This window comes from Triticum aestivum, chromosome 3A (assembly GCF_018294505.1).
Source record: "Triticum aestivum cultivar Chinese Spring chromosome 3A, IWGSC CS RefSeq v2.1, whole genome shotgun sequence".
In the NCBI taxonomy this organism is placed as follows: domain Eukaryota; kingdom Viridiplantae; phylum Streptophyta; class Magnoliopsida; order Poales; family Poaceae; genus Triticum; species Triticum aestivum.
In genome coordinates, this window is record NC_057800.1 from 367,359,033 (window position 1) to 367,376,161 (window position 17,129).

A 17,129-nucleotide genomic window follows, 5' to 3' on the forward strand; every position below is an offset into this window, starting at 1 on the left:
AGGTATCGCGGCATAGCAATAGATCGAGCAACTAGCAAGCAAAGATAGAAGTGATTTCGAGGGTATGGTCATCTTGCCTGAGATCCCGCAAGGAAGAAGAACGAGTCCATGAAGAAGACAAACGGACGTAGTCGAACGGATCCTCACAACTCCGGAACGGAACCGAAGCTAATGAGGGAAGCAACCCGGAAAGAAGCAAACACCATAATAAACAACCATCACATCAACATGGCATGATGCACAACCAAGTATGATGCATGTCCGGTTCAATGAGGCATGGCATGGCAATATGCACAAGCAAAACTACAAGTTAAGTGGAGCTCAATATGCAACGAGTTGCATATTGACGAAACACCACAACAATTATTTAGTTCACTCCCGGTTAGGTACTCAACAATATTAAAGGTTGTTAAACATGGCAAGAGGTGAAACATGAGTAGAATACACAGTTAGGCATTTTAAATGAGGCCAGAAACATCAAACAACAATTCCGGTAAATCCTCATGTGTATTTAGCAATTTAAAGCAAACAATAATTTTAACCATTCTTGAAGTTGTTATCATGATGCGGATGACATGTGCAAGTTTTATGCAAGTTTTTATGAAAATATTGATAAGAGCATAAAGAAGCATTTGTCATCGTGGCGGAAACAAAAGGGGTGCCACATCGACGATAACGAAACAGTGCCACGGCAACGTTCCGGTTCCGACAACTCATTGAGACGTTGGTTCAAAAGAAAGTGTGGCGGGAGCATGCAAAAGATGGTGGGGTGATCCCGGTTACCGGGTTCCCACGGGTCGACGACGGTGACAAGGCAAAAGAGGGGCAACATGCACCGACAATTCAAGCACGGAGCAAGCACGAGCATCTCATACATCACACATGCATTCGTTCATGGGCGGTCGTCTCGGGGTTATACCTTCGAAGCGTGCGTTATCGGAGCGGTTCGAGTTTGATGTGGTGTAGGGGAAGTAGACGTTTTCAGGACGTTCGTAGTGGAAGTAGTCGTTCTCGCATGCTCTAGGGTCGACGGTAGAGGTTCTTGCGATCTCGGCGACGGTAGTGGTACATGTTTATCGTTGCGCGAGTTTCCATAGATGTTCGGGGTCACGGCGAGGAACTTGATGCATCATTGAACTTGGCGTCTGAGGAATCCCGCGTAGTCGTACACGAGTCATAGTCGAACTTGATGGTTCCGTTACACGGTTCTTCGGAGACGGTAGTTGTTCTCGGTTTGTAGACGAACTTGACAGATCCGAGGGCTCCGGCCATCGGGGTACTTGACACAACGCCGAGTAGTCGTGCGTTTTGAAGAGGAACTTGGCGTCCGAAGGTGTACTTGGCGAACAACGGTCGTCATGGAAGTAGTGGTACTTAGGCGTTTCGATCAGCACTCGTTCGGGCATCCTTGGTCTTGCCGGCGGTGTGGGTCTCCTTGGGTCAAACAAGATGTGCAAGGCCAGATTGGCGATGGGGCCTTGAAGCATGGTTCCTGCAGCGCTGATAACGGCGAAGATGAGCGGATCCTGGTCGGCCGGCGTCGGATCCGGGTAAACGGCGGCGCGAGCGGAGCCCAGGGGCGGAGGAGCTTGAGCGCGAGACGGCGGCCTGGTGGTGTTGGCGCTCCTACAGGCGTTCACGTGAAGGAAGAGCGATGGGGAGGCATGGGCGAGGAGGTGGACACCGGCAGTGGCAACTCCGTGGCAGGAGGCCAGGGCGAGCAGGCGGTGGAGCAGTCTTGCGGCGAGGATGACAGGGAGCAGGGGGCGGAGCAGTTGTTCCTGGTGGCGGGGCCTGGTCGAGAGGGAGAGATGAGGGGATCGATTGGGAATAGAGGAGGGGGATCGAGAGCGGGCGCGCTGTCCCTGGCGGCGCGAGAGGGAACGGGGGAAGGGAGCGAGGGGGTAGCGATGCGGGAGTGCTAGGGTTAGGTAGGCAGGGGCCGGCTAGGCCTTGGCCAAAAGGCTGCGGGGGTAGGATGGGCTGGCTACTAGACCTGATTGGCCTGCTGGGCTAAGCTCTCTCTCCCCTTTCTCTCTAACTTCTTTTTATTTGCCAAAAACAACAAATAGCAAAGAAAGAAATAAGAGAAAGAAAAGGTTGGAGAAGGAATTTGGGCACGAGGACAATTTTCACGGACTCGTAAAAATGTGCTCATTCCGAGAAAATAGAAAAGACCAAGATTGAAAGATGTAAGTTCAAGCTCATTTGAATTTAATTCAAATAGGTTTGAACTAGGACGAGGTTTTAGGAGTATCCAAAAAATGTTGAGAATTTTGGTAGAGCTCCGGAAAATGATGAAAGAATAAATGGCAAGATTAGAGAGTCAACACTTGAAGAAGAAAAGGCCAAGGGATTTAATATGCAAGTGTATTAAGGTGAATTCGAAATTAAAAAAATATTTACTATAGCTCCCTAATATCGAGAGGATGTGTTATAAAGAGAAGTCACCCTTCCCTCGATTTAAATGGATCGAAGATCCATGCCGTTTATTTAGTTGAGTTAAAAAATGACATGATGGCATGATGACATGATGCAATGCACAAATGCAAAGATGAATGCAACAAACCAACAACTCACACGACGAAACTCGAAAAAACATGGAAGGCGTCTGAAACTCCGGTCTTGGGGCGTTACATAAACTTCCCTGCAGGGGTGCACCACATTTTCCAACATGCTCGATCCCCTTTGGCCGGACACACTTTCATGGGTCATGCCCGGCCTCGGAAGATCAACACATCGCAGCCCTACCTAGGCACAACAGAGAGGTCGACAGGCCGGTCTAACTCCTATGCGCGCAGGGGTCTAGGCCCATCGCCCATTGCACACCTGGACGTTGCGTACGCGGCCAGGGAGCAGACCTAGCAACCTCCATTACAAAGGAAGTTGCGTTACGTGGTGCAACCCGACGCGCGCTGCTCAGTCGCTGACGTCAAGAAGCTTCGGCTGATGCCACGACGTCGAGTGCCCACAACTGTTCCCGCGTAGTTGGTTAGTGCGTATAGGCTAGTGGCCAGACTTAGATCAAATACCAAGATCTTGTTAAGCGTGTTATTTTGAAGTAACTGCGGACGCCGACCAGGGCCAGGCCCACCTCTCTCCTAAGTGGTCTCAACCTGCCCTGTCGCTCCGCCACAAAGTAACCATCAGGGGGCTGTCGGGAACCCAGGCCCATCACTACCTAGATGGAACCACCTGCCCCTTCAGCCCCCATCTCCGAACAGTAACATAAGTATGTAAAAATATATAGTATATGTACCCGTGATCACCTCCCGAAGTGATCACGGCCCAATAGTATAGTATGGCGGACGGACAAGAGTGTAAGGTCACTGATGATAAACTAGCATCTTATACTAAGCATTTAGGATTGCAGGTAAAAGTATCAACAATTGTAGCAACAATGATAGGCTATGCAGCAGAATAGGATTAACCGAAAGCAGTAACATGCTACACTACTCTAATGCAAGCAGTAGAGAGAAGAATAGGCGATATCTGGTGATCAAGGGGGGGAGGGCTTGCCTGGTTGCTTTGGCAAGGAGGGGTCGTCGTCGATGTAGTCGACCACAGGGGTATCGGCAGCAGTCTCGGGGTCTACCGGAAGGAAGTAACAGGGGGAACACAATAAATAATAGAGCAATCAAAGTATCACAAAGCATAACATGGAAATACGCGGTGCTAGGGGTGACCTAACGTGGTACTAGGTGCTACTGGCAAAGGGGGAAAACATCCGGGAAAGTATTCCCGGTATTTGACGTTTTCGGACAGGTGAACCGGAGGTGGATTGTTGCATGTTCCCTATGCTAGGGACGTGTGGTGGACAAACGGACTACATATTCGGATTCATTTCGCCGTTCTAAGCAACTTTCATGTATAAATCTTTTTCATCTAAGTTACGGTTTATTTTGTATGTTTTTTCAAAGTTTTAAACAATTTTGAAATTTTGTTGGATTTAATTTAATTTTGTAAAATAATAGGGAAATTCTACGTGTACCTAGAAGTGTACACAACCAGTGGCTGACTGGTGGGGGCCCGGGGGGCCAGTTGACCCAGTCAAAGGGTTGATTGGTCAACTACACTATTTGTGGGGCCCACCTGTAAGTGTCACATTTTAATAAGAACTAAATTAACAGTTTTAGTTAGATGTGGGGCCCGTTAGTCAGGGGGTTAGTGGGGAGTTAGTGATTAAATTAAAGAGGGGGTTAGGCCTTAACCGAAATCGGACCGGCCCAAGCGGAAGTGGCCGAACCACGACCGACCGTGCGCACGCCCTCAGCAGAGGCATGGCGCGGCGGGGCGAGCTGGGCGACAGGGCGCAGGTGTGCTGCGGAGGCGGGCGCCGCCACCCGAAGACGGACGCAGAAGCGTGGGGACGGTGTGCAACGATGGTTCGATGGCGGCGAGCAGCAGCGAGGCCACGACGGCAGGCAAGCAGGGCGTGGACGTTGCGGGGGCTAGGTGGCAGCGGCCCGACGTTGACGAGCGAGAGCAACACGCATCGGTGTGATGCATAAGCAGCATGCGGCGGCGAGGGTGAGCGTCGGGCGAGGCGGGCGCGGGCGGCTGAAGGCGGAGCGAGCGGGGGTGATGGCGCGCATGGGTGCGGGCCAGTGGTGGCCAGGGCGTGCGGGCAGCGGGGAGGGTGAGCGGTGCACGACGAGCAGTGGGGCCATGACGAGCGCAAGCGTCAGGGAGCGCAGCACGTGTAGGCGGGCGTGGCCTGCGGCTTGTGGTGCGGAAAAAGGGTGTGCGGGCGTGCGGAGCTTCGGAACCGACAGCGACAACGTCCTACGACATCGCATCGAAGAGGCAAAAGGAGGAATCGGTATAGGGGCTCACACGGGTGCTTGTGGACATGGTTGGGAGGTCGAAGGCGGCCCCGACCAGCGGCAACCGACGAGGAATAGAGGTGACAGCCGATGGCGGGGATCGACGCTAGCGTTGTTGATGCGGAGTCCTGGTCCAATCCAGTAGGCTTGGGCGGCGTGGATGATGATGTCGAATCTCGCAGACATGATATCAGGCGACTAGGAGCTCGGTGGCCACGTGGAGGAGGTCCATGGTGACGACTATGGTAATTCCGATGAGGATGAATGGGGCGAGCGAGAGGGAGTGCAAATGAAGCTCTAGGGTTCCAGAGGGAAAGGGAGGCTATTGGGGATGTTCTTATCCACCTAGGGTAGCCGCGCGATGGACGACGCGTAGCCATGGCGGCTGGATGAGCGCCACGCTGGGACCTCCTATAGGGCGCCTTCAGCGCCGCGCAAGGGATCTGGCGCCCGCAGCAGCGGTTGGATGGGCCGGCCCACGATCACGCAACAAAGCAACGCGAGAAATGACAGCCAAAAATACATCCCGACCGGGATTCGACCTCGCGCCCTCCCGCTTCCACATGGTGAGGCTAGCCACTACACTAGCTAACTGCTAGCGGATATTCACACCGTGAAAGTTTAAATAAACAGAAAATAGACGCGCTATTTATTGCACAATACTCTGGCATTTATACATTTCAATTATTGAAAATATGTTCAAATATTACAGATGGAGTTTTTGAGCATGCAAAAAAAGTCCGCGTATTCAAAAATAGTTCTGAATATACATTGAACATTTTCTTAGTATAGGGTGAACATTATTCAAAGAAACACAGAACATTTTTCTAAAATACACTGAACTTTTTTTTGAATACTTGTTGAACAAAATTTCTCTACACGATGAACATTTTTATACACCCTGATCATTTTTTCAATGTATGTGTCAAAACCAAGGGCAACGGCTCCCTCGCCTCACCTTGTTCTCTCTCTCTCTCTCTCTCTCTCTGTGTGTGTGTGTGTGTGTCGCCGGTCCCTCTCTCTCTTCCCTCGCTCTCTCTATTCCTCTCTTGATCACCTTTCTGTCGTCGTTCGTTGCCCTCAGATTTCGGTGGGTTCTGGTGGTTAGGTAACAGGTAAATCTCTCTCTCTCTGCCCTATCTCTAGAACCATTTGATTTGATTTTGTTTGGTTTACATCACTAGGATTTTGGCAATGGCGGCGGAAACGACGGACTACTAGGGTTCATCCTGAAGGAAATATGCCATAGATGCAATAACAAAGTTGTTATTTATATTTCCTTGTATCATGATAAATGTTTATTATTCATGCTAGAATTGTATTAACCGAAAACTTAGTACATTTGTGAATACATAGACAAACATAGTGTCCCTAGTATGCCTCTACTTGACTAGCTCGTTAATCAAAGATGATTAAGTTTCCTAACCATAGACACGTGTTGTCATTTGATGAACGGGATCACATCATTAGAGAATGATGTGACGGACAAGACCCATCCATTAGCTTAGCATTATGATCGTTTAGTTTTATTGCTATTGCTTTCTTCATGACTTATACATGTTCCTCTGACTATGAGATTATGCAACTCCCGAATACCGGAGGAACACTTTGTGTGCTATCAAACGTCACAACGTAACTGGGTGATTATAAAGATGCTCTACAGGTGTCTTCGATGGTGTTTGTTGAGTTGGCATAGATCAAGATTAGGATTTTTCACTGTGTATCGGAGAGGTATCTCTGGGCCCTATCGGTAATGCAGATCACTATAAGCCTTGCAAGCAATGTGACTAATGAGTTAGTTGCGGGATGATGCATTACAGAACGAATAAAGAGACTTGTTGTTAACAAGATTGAACTAGGTATGATGATACCGATGATCGAATCCCGGGCAAGTAACATACCGATGACAAAGGGAATGACATATGTTGTTATGCGGTTTGACCTATAAAGATCTTCGTAGAATATGTAGGAGCCAATATGAGCATCTAGGTTCCGCTATTGGTTATTGACCGGAGATGTGTCTCGGTCATGTATACATAGTTCTCAAACCCGTAGGGTCCGCACGCTTAACGTTCGATGACGATTTGTATTATGAGTTATGTGATTTGATGACCGAAGTTTGTTAGGAGTCCCGAATGAGATCACAGACATGATGAGGAGTCTCTAAATGGTCGAGAGGTAAATATTCATATATTGGAAGGTTGCATTTGGACATCGGAATGGTTCCGAGTGGTTCGGGCATTTTTCCGGAGTACCGGGAGGTTACCGGAACCCCCCGGGAGAAGTATTGGGCCTATTGGGCCTTATTGGAGGAGAGGAGAAAGGCCACATGAGAGGGGTGCCCCCCTTAACCAAACTGAATTGGACTAGGGGAGGGGGCCGGCCCCCCTCTTTCCTTCTCCCTCTCTCTCCCTTCCCCTTTTCCATCTCCGGTGGAAGGAAGGGGGGGGGGGGCAATCCTACATGGACTAGGATTCCAAGTAGGACCCCCCTTATGGCGCACCCCCTTAGGCCGGGCACCTCCTCCTCCCCCCTTTATATACGGAGGCGGGGGGGCACCCCAAAGGCACAACAAACATCTCTTAGCCGTGTGTGGTGCCCCCCTCCACAGTTTACCAGCTCGGTCATATCGTCGTAGTGCTTAGGTGAAGCCCTGCGGCGGTAACTTCATCACCGTCGCCACACCGTCGTGCTGACGGAAATCTCCCTCGTCCTCAACTGGATCAAGAGCTCGAGGGACGTCATCATGTTGAACGTGTGCAGAACACGGAGGTGCCGTACTTTTGATACTCAGATTGGTTGGATCGTGAAGACGTTCGACTACATCAACTGCGTTACTAAACGCTTCCACTGTCGGTCTACGAGGGTACATGGACACACTCTCCCGTCTCGTTGCTATGCATCTCCTAGATAGATCTTGCGTGATCGTAGGAATTTTTTTGAAATACTACGTTCCCCAACAGTGGCATCCGAGCCTGGTCTATGCGTAGATGTTATATGCATGAGTAGAACACAAAGAGTTGTGGGCAATAATAGTCATACTGTTTACCACCAACGTCTTACTTTGATTCAGAGGTATTGTTGGATGAAGCGGCCCGGACCGACATTACATGACCGCATTCATGAGACTGGTTCTACCGACGTGCTTCGCACACAGGTGGCTGGCGGGTGTCTGTTTCTCCAACTTTAGTTGAATCGAGTTTGACTACGGCCGATCCTTGTTGAAGGATAAAACAACACACTTGATGAAAAATCATTGTGGTTTTGATGCCTAGGTAAGAACGGTTCTTGCTAGAAGCCCGTAGCAGCCACGTAAAACTTGCAACAACAAAGTAGAGGACGTCTAACTTGTTTTTGCAGGGCATGTTGTGATGTCATATTGTCAAGACGTGATGAGAGATAAACGGTTGTATGAGATGATCATGTTTTGTAAAAGTTATCGGCAACTGGCAGGAGCCTTATGGTTGTCGCTTTATTGTATGAAATGCAATTGCCATGTAATTGCTTTACTTTATCACTAAGCGGTAGCGGTAGTCATGGAAGCAATAGTTGGCGAGATGACAACGATTCTACGATGGAGATCAAGGTGTCAAGCCGGTGACGATGGAGATCATGATGGTGCTTTGGAGATGGATATCAAAGGCACAAGATGATGATGACCATATCATGTCACATATTTTGATTGCATGAGATGTTTATCCTTTATGCATCTTATTTTGCTTAGTACGACGGTAGCATTATAAGATGACCCCTCACTAAATTTCAAGGTACAAGTGTTCTCCCTGAGTATGCACCGTTGCTATAGTTCATCGTGCCGAGACACCACGTGATGATCGGGTGTGATAAGCTCTACGTTCACATACAATGGGTGCAAGCCAGTTTTGCACATGCAGAATACCTGGGTTAAACTTGACGAGCCTAGCATATGCAGATATGGCCTCGGAACACTAAGACCGAAAGGTCGAACGTGAATCATATAGTAGATATGATCAACATAGTGATGTTCACCATTGAAACTACTCCATCTCACGTGATGATCAGACATGGTTTAGTTGATATGGATCATGTGATCATTTAGATGACTAGAGGGATGTCTATCTAAGTGGGAGTTCTTAAGTAATATGATTAACTGAACTTTAATTTATCATGAACTTAGTACCTGATAGTATTTGCATGTCTATGTTGTTGTAGATCAATGGCCCGTGCTACCGTTCCCTTGAATTTTAATGCATTCCTAGAGAAAGCTAAGTTGAAAGATGATGGTAGCAACTACACGGACTGGGTCTGTAACTTGAGGATTATCCTCATTGCTGAACAAAAGAATTATGTCCTGGAAGCACCGCTAGGTGCAAGACCCGCTACAGGAGCAACTCCAGACATTGTGAACGTCTGGCAGAGCAAAGCTGATGACTACTCGATAGTTCAGTGTGCCATGCTTACGGCTTAGAATCGGGACTTCAAAGACATTTTGAACTTCATGGAGCATATGAGATGTTCCAGGAGTTGAAGTTAATATTTCAAGCAAATGCCCGAATTGAGAGATATGAAGTATCCAATAAGTTCTATAGCTGCAAAATGGAGGAGAATAGTTCTGTCAGTGAACATATACTCAGAATGTCTGGGTACCACAACCACTTGACTCAACTGGGAGTTAATCTTCCTGATGATAGTGTCATTGACAGAGTTCTTCAATCACTGCCACCAAGCTACAAAAGCTTCGTGATAAACTATAATATGCAAGGGATGGGTAAGACAATTCCCGAGCTCTTCGCGATGCTAAAGGCTGCGGAGGTAGAAATCAAGAAGGAGCATCAAGTGTTGATGGCTAACAAGACCACTAGTTTCAAGAAAAAGGGCAAAGGGAAGAAGGGAAACGTCAAGAAAAACAGCAAGCAAGTTGCTGCTCAAGTGAAGAAGCCCAAGCCTGGACCTAAGCTTGAGACTGAGTGCTTCTACTTCAAAGGGACTGGTCACTGGAAGCGAAACTGCCCCAAGTATTTGGCGGATAAGAAGGATGGCAAAGTGAAAGGTATATTTGATATACATGTTATTGATGTGTACCTTACTAATGCTTGTAATAACGCCTGGGTATTTTATACTGGTTCTGTTGCTCATATTTGCAACTCAAAACAGGGGCTTCCGATTAAACGAAGATTAACTAAGGACGAGGTGACGATGCGCTTGGGAAATGGTTCCAAAGTCGATGTGATCGTCGTTGGCACGCTACCTCTACATCTACCGTCAGGATTAGTTTTAGACCTAAATAATTGTTATTTGGTGCCAGTGTTGAGCATGAACATTATATCTGGATCTTGTTTGATGCGAGACGGTTATTCATTTAAATCGGAGAATAATGGTTGTTCTATTTATGTGAGTAATATCTTTTATGGTCATGCACCCTTGATGAGTGGTCTATTTTTGTTGAATCTCGATTGTAGTGATACACATATTCATAATATTGAAGCCAAAAGATGCAAAGTTAATAATGATAGTGCAACTTATTTGTGGCACTGCCATTTAGGTCATATTAGTGTAAAGTGCATGAAGAAACTCCATGCTGATGGGCTTTTCGAATCACTTGATTATGAATCACTTGATGCTTGCGAACCTTGCCTCATGGGCAAGATGAATAAAACTCCGTTGTCCGGAACAATGGAGCGAGCAACTGATTTATTGGAAATAATATGTACTGATGTATGCGGTCCGATGAGTGTTGAGTCTCGCGGTGGGTATCATTATTTTTTGACCTTCACAGATGATTTGAGCAGATATTGGTATATCTACTTAATGAAACATAAGTCTGAAACATTTGAAAAGTTCAAAGAATTTCAAAGTGAAGTGGAAAATCATTGTAGCAAGAAAATAAAGTTTCTACGATCTGATCATGGAGGTGAATATTTGATTTATGAGTTTGGTCTTCATTTGAAACAATGTGGAATAGTTTCACAACTCACGCCACCTGGAACACCACAGCGTAATGGTGTGTCCGAACATTGTAACCGAACTTTATTAGATATGGTGCGATATATGATGTCTCTTATTGATTTGCCGCTATCATTTTGGGGTTATGCTTTAGAGACGACTGCATTCACGTTAAATAGGGCACCATCAAAATCCATTGAGACGACACCATATGAACTGTGGTTTGGCAAGAAACCTAAGCTGTCGTTTCTTAAAGTTTGGGGCTGCGATGCTTATGTGAAAAAACTTCAACCTGATAAGCTCAAATCCAAATCGGAGAAATGTGTCTTCATAGGATACCCAAAGGAGACTGTTGTGTACACCTTCTATCACAGATCCAAAGGCAAGATATTCGTTGCTAAGAATGGATCCTTTCTAGAGAAGGAGTTTCTCTCGAAAGAAGTGAGTGGGAGAAAAGTAGAACTTGATGAGGTAATTGTACCTGCTCCCGAATTGGAAAGTAGTTCGTCAAAGAAATTAGTTCCATTGATTTCTACACCAATCAATGAGGAATTTAATGATGATGATCATGAAACTTTAGATCAAGTTACTACCGAAGCTCGTAGGTCAACCAGAGTACGATCCGCACTAGAGTGGTACGGTAATCCTATTCTAGAGGTCATGTTACTTGACCACGATGAACCTATGAACTATGAGGAAGCGATGATGAGCCTGGATTCCGTGAAATGGCTTGAGGCCATGAAATCTGAGATGAGATCCATGTATGAGAACAAAGTGTGGACTTTGGTTGACTTGCCCGATGATCGGCAAGCTATAGAGAATAAATGGATCTTTAAGAAGAAGACTGACGCTGACGATAATGTTACTGTCTACAAAGCTCGACTTGTTGCGAAAGGTTTTTGACAAGTTCAAGGAGTTGACTACGATGAGACCTTCTCACTGCAGTGATGCTTAAGTCTGTCTGAACCATGTTAGCAATTGCCGCATTTTAAGATTATGAAATTTGGCAAATGGATGTCAAAACTGCATTCCTTAATGGATATCTTAAGGAAGAGTTGTATATGATGCAACCAACAGGTTTTGTCGATCCCTAAAGGTTCTAACAAAGTGTGCAAGCTCCAACGATCCATTTATGGACTGGTGCAAGCCTCTCGGAGTTGGAATATACGCTTTGATAGTGTGATCAAAGCATATGGTTTTATACAGACTTTTGGAGAAGCCTGTATTTACAAGAAAGTGAGTGGGAGCTCTGTAGCATTTCTAATATTATATGTAGATGAGATATTGTTGATTGGAAATAATATAGAATTTCTGGATAGCATAAAAGGATACTTGAATAAGAATTTTTCAATGAAAGACGTTGGTGAAGCTGCTTATATATTGGGCATCAAGATATATAGCGATACATCAAGGTGCTTAATTGGACTTTCACAAAGCACATACCTTGATAAACTTTTGAAGAAGTTCAAAATGGATCAGTCAAAGAAAGGGTTCTTGCTTGTGTTACAAGGTGTGAAGTTGAGTCAGCCTCAATGCCCGACCACTGCAGAAGACAGAGAGAAAATGAAAGTCATTCCATATGCCTCAGCCATAGGTTCTATCATGTATGCAATGCTGTTTACCAGACCTGATGTGTGCCTTGCTATAAGTTTAGCAGGGAGGTACCAAAGTAATCCAGGAGTGTATCACTAGACAGCGGTCAAGAACATTCTGAAATACCTGAAAAGTACTAAGGATATGTTTCTTGTTTATAGAGGTAACAAAGAGCTTGTCGTAAATGGTTACGTCGATGCAAGCTTTGACACTTACCCGGATGACTCTAAGTCACAAACCAGATACGTATTTATATTGAATGGTGGAGCTGTCAGTTGGTGCAGTTCCAAGCAGAGCGTTGTGTCAGGATCTACGTGTGAAGCGGAGTACATAGCGGCTTGATGTCTACTACGCAACCTTCTTCTTGTAGACGTTGTTGGGCCTCCAAGTGCAGAGGTTTGTAGGACAGTAGCAAACTTCCCTCAAGTGGATGACCTAAGGTTTATCAATCCGTGGGAGGAGTAGGTTGAAGATGGTCTCTCTCTCAAACAACCCTGCAACCAAATAACAAAGAGTCTCTTGTGTCCCCAACACACACAATACAATGGTAAATTGTATAGGTGCACTAGTTCGGCGAAGAGATGGTGATACAAGTGCAATATGGATGATAGATATGAGTATTTGTAATCTGAAAATATAAAAACAGCAAGGTAACTAATGATAAAAGTGACCGTAAACGGTATTGCAATGCTAGGAAACAAGGCCTAGGGTTCATACTTTCACGAGTGCAAGTTCTCTCAACAATAATAACATAATTGGATCATATAACTATCCCTCAACATGCAACAAAGAGTCACTCCAAAGTCACTAATAGCGGAGAACAAATGAAGAGATTATGGTAGGGTACGAAACCACCTCAAAGTTATCCTTTCCGATCGATCCATTCAAGAGTCCGTAGTAAAATAACATGAAGCTATTCTTTCCGTTTGATCTATCATAGAGTTCGTACTAGAATAAGACCTTAAGATACAAATCAACCAAAACCCTAATGTCACTTAGATACTCCAATGTCACCTCAAGTATCCGTGGGTATGATTATACGATATGCATCACACAACCTCAGATTCATCTATTCAACCAACAGAAAGAACTTCAAAGAGTGCCCCAAAGTTTCTACCAGAGAGTCAAGACAAAAACGTGTGCCAACCCCTATGCATAAGTTCACGGAACTCGCAAGTTGATCACCAAAACATACATCAAGTGGATCACGTGATATCCCATTATCACCACAGATAAGCACATGCAAGACATACATCAAGTGTTCTCAAATCCTTAAAGACTCAATCCGATAAGATAACTTCAAAGGGAAAACTCAATCCATAACAAGAGAGTAGAGGGGGAGAAACATCATAAGGTCCAACTATAATAGCAAAGCTCGCGATACATCAAGATTGTACCACCTCAAGAACACGAGAGAGAGATCAAACACATAGCTACTGGTACATACCCTTAGCCCCGAGGGTGAACTACTCCCTCCTCGTCATGGAGAGCGCCGGGATGATGAAGTTGGCCACCGGTGAGGGATTCCCCCTCCGGCAGGGTGCCGGAACAGGGTCCCGATTGGTTTTTGGTGGCTACAGAGGCTTGCGGCGGCGGAACTCCCGATCTATTCTGCTCCCCGATGTTTTTAGGGTATATGGACATATATATGCGAAAGAAGTCAGTCATGGGAGCCACGAGGGGCCCACGAGGGTGGGGGGCACGCCCAGGAGGGTACACGTGCCTCCCTGCCTCGTGGCCACCTTGAAGCTTCCCTGACGTCTACTCCAAGTCTCCTAGATTGCTTCCATTCCAAAAATAACTCTCCCGAAGGTTTCATTCTGTTTGGACTCCGTTTGATACCCCTTTTCTTCGAAACACTGAAATAGGCAAGAAAACAACAATTTGGGTTGTGCCTCCGATTAATAGCTTAGTCCCAAAAATAATATAGAAGTGTATAATAAAGCCCATTAACATCCAAAACAAATAATATAATAGCATGGAACAATAAAAAAATTATAGATATGTTGGAGACGTATCAACATCCCCAAGCTTAATTCCTGCTCGTCCTCGAGTAGGTAAATGATAAAAACAGAATTTTTGATGTGGAATGCTTCCTAACATATTTATCAGTGTAATTTTCTTTTATTGTGGCAAGAATATTCAGATCCATAAGATTCAAGACAAAAGTTTAATATTGACATACAAATAATAATACTTCAAGCATACTAACTAAGCAATCATGTCTTCTCAAAATAACATGGCCAAAGAAAGCTTATCCCTACAAAATCATATAGTTTGGCTATGCTTCATTTTCATCACACAAAAATGCTCCGATCATGCACAACCCTGATGACAAGCCAAGCAATTGTTTCATACTTTAGTAATCTCAATTTTTTTTCAACTTTAACGCAATACATGAGCGTGAGCCATGGACATAGCACTATGGATGAAATAGAATTGTAGTGACCAGACCTCAACCAGTCTGATCTCTGTGGATCAGTGTCATCCCTGGAACAGTAATGCTGACATGCATAGTACTTGAAGGATTTATAACAGAGTAGCAATCACACACTTATTACATCAAATGTCTCAAAAGAGAACTTATTGCAATAAATATGGCTTAAGGCCATCTAACAACGGTAACAGCGGAAGGCTTGGAAGGTAAGCGAGTCCATCAACTCCAACGGCATCACTGAGTATAGAACCACGACCTAAAGGCACCTTACTCGTCGTCTAAAAAGTCTGCAACATGAACATTGCAGCCCGAAAACAGGCCAGCACATGGAATATGCTGGCAATGTAACACATAGAGGGTAATGAAAGAATAAAGCTATACTACATGCATATATGGCTGGTGGAAAGTTCTATAGTTACAATTTTTGCATAAAGCCAATTTTTCCCTACTGCAAAGAAATAAATTTTATTTAACTATCATGGTGGTTGTTAAACATTGAGAGTGTAGAAACCCTCTCAATCCCAATTAAGCATCATCATTAAAACCCAACAATATTAATTAAAGTAACATGGTGAGATTCACATGATAATCCAAGTACTAGATACCCAAGACGTCCATAACCGGGGACACGGCTAACCATGATTAGTTTATACACTCTACAGAGGTTTGTGCACTTTTCCCCACAAGACTCGATCTCCTCCGTTGGGATTCTCGCACTACCTGATGTTTGAGAAACGGATCACCAAGACATAGTCTTTCAGAAGCGCTAGCACCTTACAATCGGGTAGACAATACCAACCTACATCCCCTACATCTGCTAGTCTACCACTGTAAGAGTTCACATGACTTAGTCAACTAAGCTAGAGCCCATAGTAGCTTGTGGCTGCACACGGGAGTTTCTAGTATGAATAATCTAATTATCCCTTTGAGCCTGGGTGGCGGTCCATAAAGAAAACAGGCAATCGCTGGAATACCCAGGTGTCTCAATCCACCCAGATGTGTGTTTAAGTTGCCACCTTAAATAAACCATTAATTTAACAATGTCACATCTGTCATGGATACACTCACCCAATCCACGTCTACTAGCATAGCATGGCAATATAAGCAAACGTGGAAGTAACTCCCAAAGGTTTGATAATAAAACAGGAAATAGGTACTACCTCATCTACTTCCCCAAAACCCACAATTTAATTAGATCCTAGTCATGCATTGTTTAAGAATTGATCTAATGCAATAAAAACTTGGTAGTAAAGAGACATGATCAAATTGTTACTTGCCTTGCTGATGATCCGCGAAACCTAAAGATTCAAAGTAGCAAGCGGCGCACTCCGAGTACTCTATCGCAAACAAACAAGTATACAATAAGTACTCATCTAGTGCACAGGTAAAACTCAAATAAGAGTTCTAACCAGAAAGTTCAACTTAAGAACTCCGATTTGCAAAAAGAATCAAATCGAACGAAACAACGAAAGTCAAACGGCGAAAGAAACAAGCTTCGTTTACTGATCTGAATCTAAGTCAAATTTTACAGAAGAAAAATATTGTTTGAGTTGGTTAAACGGAAAGAGGGTTTCGATACAAAACTCCAGGCGCTTGAATCGCCTGATTCCGATAAACGAGCGAAAAATTATACTAGAACGAAAATCGGATCAGAAATAATCGCGGAAAATCCGAGAAAAAGAAAAACGACGAACAGATTAATGAACGGACGTTCGTTTTCTGGAACTAAACGGTGAACGCGTCCGTTAAAACGAACGAACTAGCGAACGCTCGCTAAATAAACTAAACCGGAAATAAACCGATCTAAATAAAAAAACGGATCTAAAAAAACCGAACGAAAACCAAACGGAAAACTGAACGGTTTTCTCGAGGAAAACCGCCGGCGGCGGGGCGGCGGCGGCTCCGGTGGCAGGTGACGGGGTCAGCGGGACGGGGCGGCGGGGTCCGGTGGCGGGTGGAGGGACGACGGGCGGCGGCGGCTCGGGCGGCGGGGTCCGGCGGCGGCAGAGGGGCTAGGGTTAGAATTTTGGCGCGGTGCGGCTCGGTTGGGCTGACGGGCTCTCGGCGGCGCCTTATAAAGGCCCGGCCGGACGGAGTCCTGGCCGAATATGGCCCAAAGTCGGTTCGCGTTTTTTAAATAATTACGCGCAGAAAAACAAATAAAAGAAATACTAAACATACTCCAAAAATCCCGAAATAAATTTTCCCCAACTTCTAAAATCAAGCCGGACAGGATGAACATTTATTTGTGGCCTAAATACAATTTTGAAAAACGCGCATTTTTCCTAAATTCAAATAAAATAGCAATAACTCCAAAATAAAATCTTATTTGATTTTATTATTAAATCCTC